The 9,587-nt window shown below is 46.2% G+C and overlaps 1 protein-coding gene across 1 annotated transcript in view; it reads right to left on the bottom strand.

Annotated features, from left to right (window-relative positions):
- LOC147621951 (protein-tyrosine sulfotransferase-like) overlaps positions 1-9,587 on the bottom strand; it is a 55,724-nt gene that overhangs the window by 44,535 nt on the left and 1,602 nt on the right. The gene's annotated exons all lie outside the window — the stretch shown is intronic.

Genomic DNA, 9,587 nt, shown 5'->3' on the forward strand with positions numbered 1-9,587 from the left:
TCCACTTTAATTGTCTTCCGCACGGGAATGAAATGAGCCTGCTTACTGAACCTGCATATGATAGTCCAGATGCCATCATTTCCCGTTTGTGTCCGTGGAAGATCAAATACAAAATCCATGGCAATGCTCTCCCAAGGTCTATCCAGAATAGGTAAAGGCTGTAATAACCCTGGTGTCTTCTGACGGTCAAACTTTACCTTCTGACATACGATGCATTGCCTCACAAAGGCATCAACATCTCTTCTCAAGGTTGGCCAATAAAAGAAAGTCTCCACTGCTTTGACCGTGGCGTCAATCCCTCTATGACCTGCATACGGTGGAGCATGACTTTCAATCATAACCTTGAGTCGCAATGGCCTGGTAACACACAGTCTGCCATGCATCAATAAAAACCCATCTCTGAGAGTATAGTGCTCATGCCGCTGACCCTCAGACATCTGATCATACAACCTTTCAAAGTCCTCATCATGGGCATACTGCTCTTTCATTTCATCAAGCTCATGATGATAAGCAAGTGAAACTGCAGAGACCTGTGGCTTGCGTGACAAAGCATCTGCCACTACATTCTTTTTGCCTTCTACATGCACAATCTGGAAGTGAAACATTGACAAAAAGTTTGCCCAACGCATATGCTTCTCTGAAAGCTTAGTCTGCGTGAGGAAATATCGCAAGGTCTGATGATCTGTCTGTACAGTAAAATCAGCCCCAAGCAAGTAGTGTTTCCAAGTAGAAAGAGCGTGAATTACAGCCAACATCTCTTTCTCATACACCTGTAAATGCTTCTCGGCATCTTGCAAAACTCTACTCTCATAGGCTATCACATGTCCCTCTTGCATGAGAACTGCACCAATGCTACTTCCACATGCATCACACTGGACAACAAAAGCCTTTCAGAGGTCCGGTAACACCAATACTGGGTCCGAAGTAAGCTTTTCTTTGAGCTTTTTGAATGCTGTAATTTCCCGATTAGCCCATCTAAACGGAGTTGCTTTCTTCGTCAAAGCATGAAGAGGCGAAGCAATTTCAGCAAAGTGCCGTATGTAACGCCTGTAATAGGAACACAATCCTAGAAAGCTGCGTACATCATGCATGGTCCTCAAAGCTGGCCAATTAAGTATTGCTTCCACCTTTGCTGGATCCATACGGACTCCATGACCAGACACAATATGCCCCAAGAAATGTATTTCCTGCAAGAAAAACTCACTCTTCTTGCCATTAACCACCAACCTATGGTTTCTGAGTTCTACAAACACAATGGCCAAATGCCTTCTATGCTCTTCCTCAGTTCGTGAATGCACAATCATATCATCAAAGAATGTGCCCACAAACTCTCTATGAGGCCTGAAAATCCTGTCCATCATTCTGTTAAATGTGGCAGGCGCATTTGTCAAACCAAAGGGCATAACCAAGAACTCATACAACCCAAACGTGGTTCGGAATGCTGTCTTATGCACATCCTCGGGTCTAATGCGTATCTGATGATACCCGCTTTTCAAGTCAATACGACTAAAAACTGTGGAGCCCTGTAAGCGGTCCAAGATGTCATCGATCCTCGGTATGGGGAATCGATTCTTGATGGTATTCTTATTCAGCGCCCTGTAATCTATACACATGCGCCAAGAACCATCCTTCTTCTGCACTAAGAGCACAGGTGAGCAAAAGGGTGATGAGCTAGGCTGAATCAACCCCTTATTCAATAGCTCCTGCACCTGACTCATAATCTCTTCCTGTTGGGCTGCACTAACACGGTACGGCGGTCTATTCGGTGGAGTACTACCAGGAATCAGATCTATAGCATGATCTTCTGGCCTCTCAGGAGGTAATTCTCCTGGCAATGACTCGAAAAAACAGTCTTGAAACTCACTTAAGAAATCAGCCCTGTCCTTATCTAACATTGACAAATTAGACTTAGACTCATCATCCTGTGCATCCTTTACATAAATCAAGTACGCGGAAAGATGCTTTTTCATTACTGATGAAATCGCCGAAGCGGATACAATAGGAACAGATTCCCCTTTGAGTTTTACATCCAATACATGCTCTTTCCCTCTATGAGTCAGAGTAATTTTCCTATTGTAAGTATCCACCACCGCATGTACCCTGTGGCACCATGGCATCCCCAACAAAACATCACAGCCATCCAAAGGCATGATGAAGAACTCTTCGCTGTCCACATAACCCTGCAAATGAAGCCGAAGCTTCCCAATGATAGGAGTAACGGGTTCTGCATACCCTGGACAAGCCATATTAGCCTCATGTAACGGCCCCATCTCCTCTGCGCGAATCCCCAATCGGCCAGCCAAATCTGGTGAAATGAAGTTGGCTCTAGCACCTGTGTCAAAGAAGATCAAAGCATTCTGATCTCTCACTTTGCCCCATGCCCTGCACAACTCTGTAGCTTCACCACCTAGCTGCTCCCCCACAAGATCAGGAACTAAGCCTGCAGAAGGCTTTGGTTTCTTTGGCTTGGGCTCTCCTTTATTGTCAGGGTCCTTTTTGGATGTTCTTTTGGGACAATTGAATGACATATGCCCCTCTTCAGTACAGTAAAAACACTTTTGAGCATCTCTCAAAGCCTGTCTTTCCTCAGAAGTCCTTTTGGGCATTGGCAACTTCTTATACTTTGTCTCTGAAGACCCTTTAGTATCACGAGAAGCATGCCCAAATTTTTCAGCTTTCTTGCCCAATTTCTTACTGCCTTTAAATCCAGATGAACCACCTGTGAGTAACGCATTAGCTGTCATAGCATTTTCAATAATTTGTGACATGTTCGTTACTCTTGTCTTTATACAATAATCTCGTACCTCCTTGGGCAGCCCACAACAATATTTCTCTACCTGCTCAGATAATGGCACGGCACGATAAGAAGTCACTGGGAGTAGAGCTTCCCAAAACTTCTTGTTATAATCCTCCAAACTATCACACTTTGAAGCATCCAGCTTGTGCCATGCTGTCATAACATCCACCTCAAATGTAGATGTGAGCCATACGGAAGAGAAAACCTGTTTGAATTGGACCCATGTGGTGGGTGCTATGCCCTGCAAAAGAAGAGTAGACCACCACTGCAAAGCATTGCCCTTGAGAAAAGTGGCAGCTTTCCTCACCTTAGAAGACTCTGTGTAATTCCCACCAGAAAAAGCAGCATCAAACTGCTGTAAAAAGGTAAGTGCCTTCAATTTATCCTTGGCCCCACTGAAAGTGTCAAACTTCACTGCAGCTCCCCCTTCCTTGTAATCCTTCGCCTTTCCCATAGGCGTTAGATTATCATATGGAAGTGGTTTCGTGAGATTGCTGCCCCCAACATTCATACCCATCATTGGGTCAACATTTCCCATGCCCATGCCAGGCATACCATACATTCCAGCCATGTTTCCATACATTCCATTATGCATACCTGGCTGCATGCCACCAAACATATTGCCTTGCATCCCAGGTTGCATGCCTGCAAACATATTTCCAGCCATACCGGACTGCATACCACCATACATATTCCCTTGCATGCCAGGCTGAAAATTTGCTCCAAAAGGCCCATACATACTCATGCCTCCCTGAGGATAACCCCCAGTCATGGATTGGAACACCGAGCCACCACCAAAATAATCTGGATGCATATTCTGCTGAGGAATAGGTGGCTGTCCATAGAAGGAACTCTGAGAGTTTGCACCATAAGCATGCTGCATATTCGGAAACTGGCCAAAAGATGGTTCCGGTGGGATGGCACCACTATGACCCTGAGGAAGATTCTTCGAACGAACCTTCTTCTTTTTCTGGGGCTCTGTGCGGGGCTCTGTGCGAGATCTCAAAAATTCAGCAAATCTCTCGCTCTGAGTGAGCTGCATAAAAGTATCCATAACACTAGCCAAGCGATCTTTGAACCGAGCATCATCATCCTCTTTACCATGCACATCTTCTGGCTGTGTTACATCCTCATAAGGCTCAACATCTGCAGCCTGTTCTCCTGCAAAAATATCCTCAGATACATCTCTTTCAGGAGAAGTCTCTTGCTCTTCTTCTTCATGATAGAAGTACTCTTCCTCTGTATCAGACATGTTTGCTGAATTTTCAGCGACGGCTTTCTCCAAAGCAACCACGAGCTCACCCCCTTCAGAAAGTTGATGATTTGTCCCGGCAACGGAACCTTGAAACCGGCCTCTGATAGAAAACCAGAGTGCGGTAGAAGCAATCACCCGTCCACTTGTAGTCTAGATGAGAAACAAAACACAGATTGGAGCTAGAGTGCCCAAATCTGAAAACACAGCGACACCTGTTGGCCCCAAAGCTTGGCGCCCCTTGCGGTATTTCTTTATTCAATTAAAATAATATGAATGGCTGAGTACAACACAAAGACCAGCCAAGAGTTTACACCTGTAAGTCCAATCTGACGGCCCACAAATCCTTCTCAGCACAGAGGATCTATGCACACAGATCTGTGTCTTCAAACAACACACTGTGCCTCCCTCTGATCAGCCAAGATCACTAAGCAGGCCAGCCATGGGCATACATCTGGCATAACTCAAGTGCATGATACATCTTCTCAGCTCAAACATACATGTGCTGTCCAATCTCTGTCTCAACCCTTGTCAATCTGCCATACCCCTCCTCTCACAAGGGGCCAGATAACACATATCTGCAACAGACATCAAGCAGTAGAAAGAGAGATAGATGAACAGAAACAGAGCTTACCAAGTTCAGCTCGTGAAACAACACTGGAGGAAGCAACAGCACCAATCTGTACTTGCAGGCACTTGTATCCACAACCCTGCTTCACACGTGTGCTTGTTCTTGCCTGTATCCTCCTCCTGATGTTCACTCTTATGCTGTCCTTGAAAGTGCAGATCTGAAAAACAGCACTGTACTTGATTGTACTTGCCTGTACTTGACGGTACGGTCTTTCTGCAGAGAATCAGAGGTAGCCGCCTGCTGGATTTTGCTACTGGTTGCCTGCGCCGTCCTGCTACAGCACTGTCCAGCACCTGTACTTGCCCTAGAACTGGCCGTACAGTGTACCTGCAGAAAGTACAAGGCTGTACTTGCAGTCGTACAGCACTGTACAGCCTGTAGCCTGCAGTTGCAGGCGCCTGTACCAGCCCCTCAGACCTGCGCTTCTCTGTCCACAGCAATCCCTGCAGTCATACAGTACTGTACGGCTGTTGTACAGCTTCTTCTACACACAGTTCACAGAAAAACAGCAGCTAGACCAGTCTTCAGCAGCCGCCTAGAGCTTCCTCAGTTTTTCCACGCTAGAATCCTCTCTTTTGCTCCACGACTCCCAAAAAGGGAAGAGAGAGAGAGAGAAGAGAGAGAAAACTCCAAAAGTGGAGTGACTCTCCCCCAAATTAATCCCTAGGGCCCCAAACTTTAATAAGTTCCTAGGGCCACTAAGGCCTAGGGGCAAACTTTAATAAACATTAAAGTTTAATGTTTCTAGTTCCCCCCTTCACACCTAGGGATGTCCACACATCTTAAACTCTGTCCGGGCACCCCCCATGTGAATCATAAAATATTCTGACTCTGCAACCACCACGCCCACACTTGTCCTGCTCCATTTTCACAGGGCCATGACAGCAAGTGCACTACAGAAAAATACAGCAATAGAGAAGGAGAGAGAGAGGTGTGTAAGTTTGCTATATACACAAGAAAATCCTGAAATACCCAATACAAAGTGTGTGGGGGCTAGGGGCCATTTTATATGGCCCCTATGATCCAGTCGGCCAGCAAATAAGGCAGCTGACAACACTCTGATGACACCTGACCTGCAATATCTCCAGTCGATCAGCACTCAGAGTGAGTCGTGGAGAAGCAGGAGCAGTCGGCCATCATAACTGGGTCATCCAAGAGCCACAGGACAGCCTCCCACACCAGAAAAAATAGGAAAAAATAGGGAAAAAATATGGAGAGTAGGGAGAAATGAGAAAACACCAAAATCGCGCAAGCACACCCACAACAGAGACCCTGGTGTAAATATACAGACAGGAGATGACTCCTAACACCCCCTCTCAGCTCCTGGATGTGGAACCAACCCCAGTGAGCTGGAGTGCCGTCGGAGCATAGCCTGAGATAGAGACTTCGTGAAGAGGTCCACCTCACTGTCCTCCATCAAACAGAATTCCAGCAAGATGTCATTAGCAACGATCTTTTCACGAAAAAAATGCCTCTAGATGACCGTGGGTTACCCAATCTCGCCAAGTAACCTCTACAACCTCACCACCTCGTAAGCAGCACCACAAGCAGCCCGGTACTCTGCCTCTGTCGACGACAAGGCAATAGATGGCTACCTCTTACTGCTTCATAAAATTGCTCCTGAGCCGAGGGAAAAACTGTAGCCTGATGTCAAGGTCCTCGTGTCTAGCTCTCCTCCCGGTGGGATGCCAAGTCCTGGAAACCTGTTGAAGACCACTCAAGGCCTTCGAAAACCTGCAAACCACCCCCTCTGAATCTGGAAACACAAAGCCTGGAGAATGTGCAACATCCACCTCCTTCTGCAAGTAATCAACTGCCACCTGCCTAGCTTTCCAATAGGTCCCCATGGAAAGAACTTCCTCAACTACAGGAATTTCTTTGTCTCGAATACTACGAGACATCAGAGCATAGGTTACCTATAAAGTTTCCTCTGACTGACGAACACAAGAACTACCAACATCTGTACTGGAAAGTTCCTACCAACTGCTGCCATCAACTAGCAAGCCATCCACCATCTGGTCCGGAAAAGCCTGTACCTGCAGTGTATCCACACTTAAGTGGTCATTACTAGACCACCACTCATCACAAAACTGAGGACTTGGGAGAGAGAGTGCTAAAAGTTTGTAAACTCCATTCTCCATTCCGCCTTCCCAAACTACCTGGCATGTTGCTTTGTCCCGGAAAGCAACAAAATACTCATCAAACTCCACCCTTATGCCAGTCTTGCAAACCTAATGCACTGACAACAAATGAAAACCAAGTGATGGAACATATAACACCTGGGAAGAATGCCTCCCCCCTCTGCCATCGCGAACTATCTCCAACCTACCCTCACTGTGAACTGGGATAGTGGACGTATCCCCAGTAAGAATGTGACAAGAATACCTGCAGAGATTCTGTAAAGCCGAACGGGAAGGAGTCATGTGCCTAGAAGCACCACTGTCTAGAATCCACTCCCGAGTATCCATAGTAGCGGAGAGTCCTCCAACCTCCTACCTGCACGAAGAAAATGAAACATCGGTGTCCATCACCTCCAAGTGCACAAAAGCTGCAGTCTTCACGGTTGCTGCTGAGGATTCTGCAACCTTCTCGGTGCTCCGCTTGGGACACTGCCTCCAATAGTGGCCTTTCTTGCCACAATCATTACAGGTCCTCTCTGCCTTTAGTTTCTCGCGGTCTGAGTTGGACTTCTTCTCAGAAGACTTCTCCGGTGAAGCCTTCCCTTTGTCCTTGTTATTATAGCCTTTCGACCGTTGGCCAGTTAAGGCTTCCGAACCTCCGCCCTGTGGAGGGTTCGTGAATATTTCCTCCCGGTCCAAGACCATGCGCACAAGCTCCTCCCATGTGATGGTGCTAAGCCTGCCATTGGTAATCAACAAAGAGTAAAATGCTGAGTACTGAGAGGGCAAATGTGAGAGCAACGTTATGGCCATATCCTCCGATGATATCTCTTTCCCAGCTTGGAGAACTTCCTGCTGAAGAGCCTGCAGCTTGTTGATGTGCTCCCGCATCGTCAACGACTTTACAAGATTCATCACCCGCAGCTGTACTTCCAAGGAGATCCTCTTCATGGGCGATACCCTGTTATAAAGAGAAGCCAAATGCTGCCATATACCTCTGGCCAACGTCATATGCTTGATATGATTGATTACTTGCGGTGTGCAGTTGAGGAAAATGAAAGAACGAACCCTGGCATTGACACGATCCCATAACTGTGCCTGTGCCTCACGTTCCTTCCGAATCGAGAGTAACTCCCCTTCCTCTTAACTCCGGCCGTGGAACCCCAACAACAATGAAAGCAACAAGGTTGTAAGACTCCAACACAGATTCCATCATTACCTTCCATATACCCTAGTTGTTCCCATACAACTGACGGTCCACACGGAACGTGAGGAGTGTCTGGATCTTCACGTGCTTCTCAACCATCTCAAGTAAATCTGCCATTGCGGGGGTGTAACTGAAAAGGGTGGCTGGGTGGGAAAAATGAAGAACTAAACCTACAAGTGGCTGTCCAACAAATCAGCCCGTCTTCCTCTTGCTTCTCCTCTTCCCGTACGGTCCAAAACAGTCCACCAATCAGCAACAAAACAGCCCCCCTCTTGCTCACACAGTTCCCAAGATCTTCCAAGAGCCTAGAGCTCTGATACCATGTCAGAATATGCAGCGGAGATGAAGACAAAAGCTGAAAACACAAGAGCAAGTGCACTGCACAAAATACAACAATAGAGAAGGAGACAGAGAGAGGCGTGTAACTATGCTATATACACAAGAAAATCCCGGAATACCCAATACAAAGTGTGTGGGGGCTAGGGGCCATTTTATATGGCCCCTATCATCCAATCGGCCAGCAAAATAAGGCAGCTGACAACACTCTGATGACACCCGACCTGCAATATCCCCAGTTGGCCAGCACTCAGAGTGAGTCGTGGAGAAGCAGGGGCAATCGGCCATCATAACTGGGTCATCCAAGAGCCACATGACAACCTCCACACTACAAAAAATAGGAAAAAATAGAGAAAAAATATGGAGTGAAAAAAAATGAGAAAACACCTAAATCAGGCGGGCACACCCACAACAGAGACCCTGGTGTAAATATACAAACAGGAGATGATTGCTAACAGTTACATACCTAATACTATTAGACCCTTATCTAGCAAGGTTAGGAAAGCCCTGAGATTAGAGAATGCAGGAGCTTCATTATTGTATACTAGCTATTTATGATTATTTATTGCAGCAATAGTCACTATATAAGTGAGTTATATTATCATTGTTGTTGAGTTGCAAAATTAAGTGGAAAGATACAACGCAAGACTCAACTTAAGAGACAAAGGCTAGTTTGAAACCAGTTCCTTGACTTCATTTAAGAGTAAATGTCTTAGGAGGAAAAGTATGTTAGATACTAATCCTTGGAATTAGGGCCTAATCTAATAGGGTTAAGGGAGTCATGAGATTAGGGGAAGCAAGCTGATACAGGTGGCTAAGGTTCATTAATAAATCCATGTATACATGCTATTTATGACTAGATGGTTATTTATAGCGCCAATAGTTACTATTTAAGTGAGGTATTGGTTATTATCATTTTTATTGGCAATTGGTCCGTACCTAGACCAAGAGTAGTCATACTCCTATCGTTGACATGGCGGATCACAGATAACCTTGCCGAGGGCCTGTACAAGCAAGCTCTAGTGGTGTGGGATACCATGGTTGATTTGGCATGGATCTGTGGGAGTGAGCCTTAGCCTCTGGCTCGGAGGTGGTCTCTGCGGATGCAGTCCGTGGTTGGGTGGTGAGCTTGCCTGCACCCTTCTATTTGTTTGTGGTAATCTTGTGTTTAGCCCATGATTTAGGAGATCCTTCGGGAGGACTATTACACTATGTCACATGCCAAATCCACAAAAAACTTGTTC

This window comes from Cibotium barometz, chromosome 29, assembly GCF_041138505.1.
Source record: "Cibotium barometz isolate CiBa-2024 chromosome 29, ASM4113850v1, whole genome shotgun sequence".
Classification (NCBI taxonomy): Eukaryota; Viridiplantae; Streptophyta; class Polypodiopsida; order Cyatheales; family Cibotiaceae; genus Cibotium; species Cibotium barometz.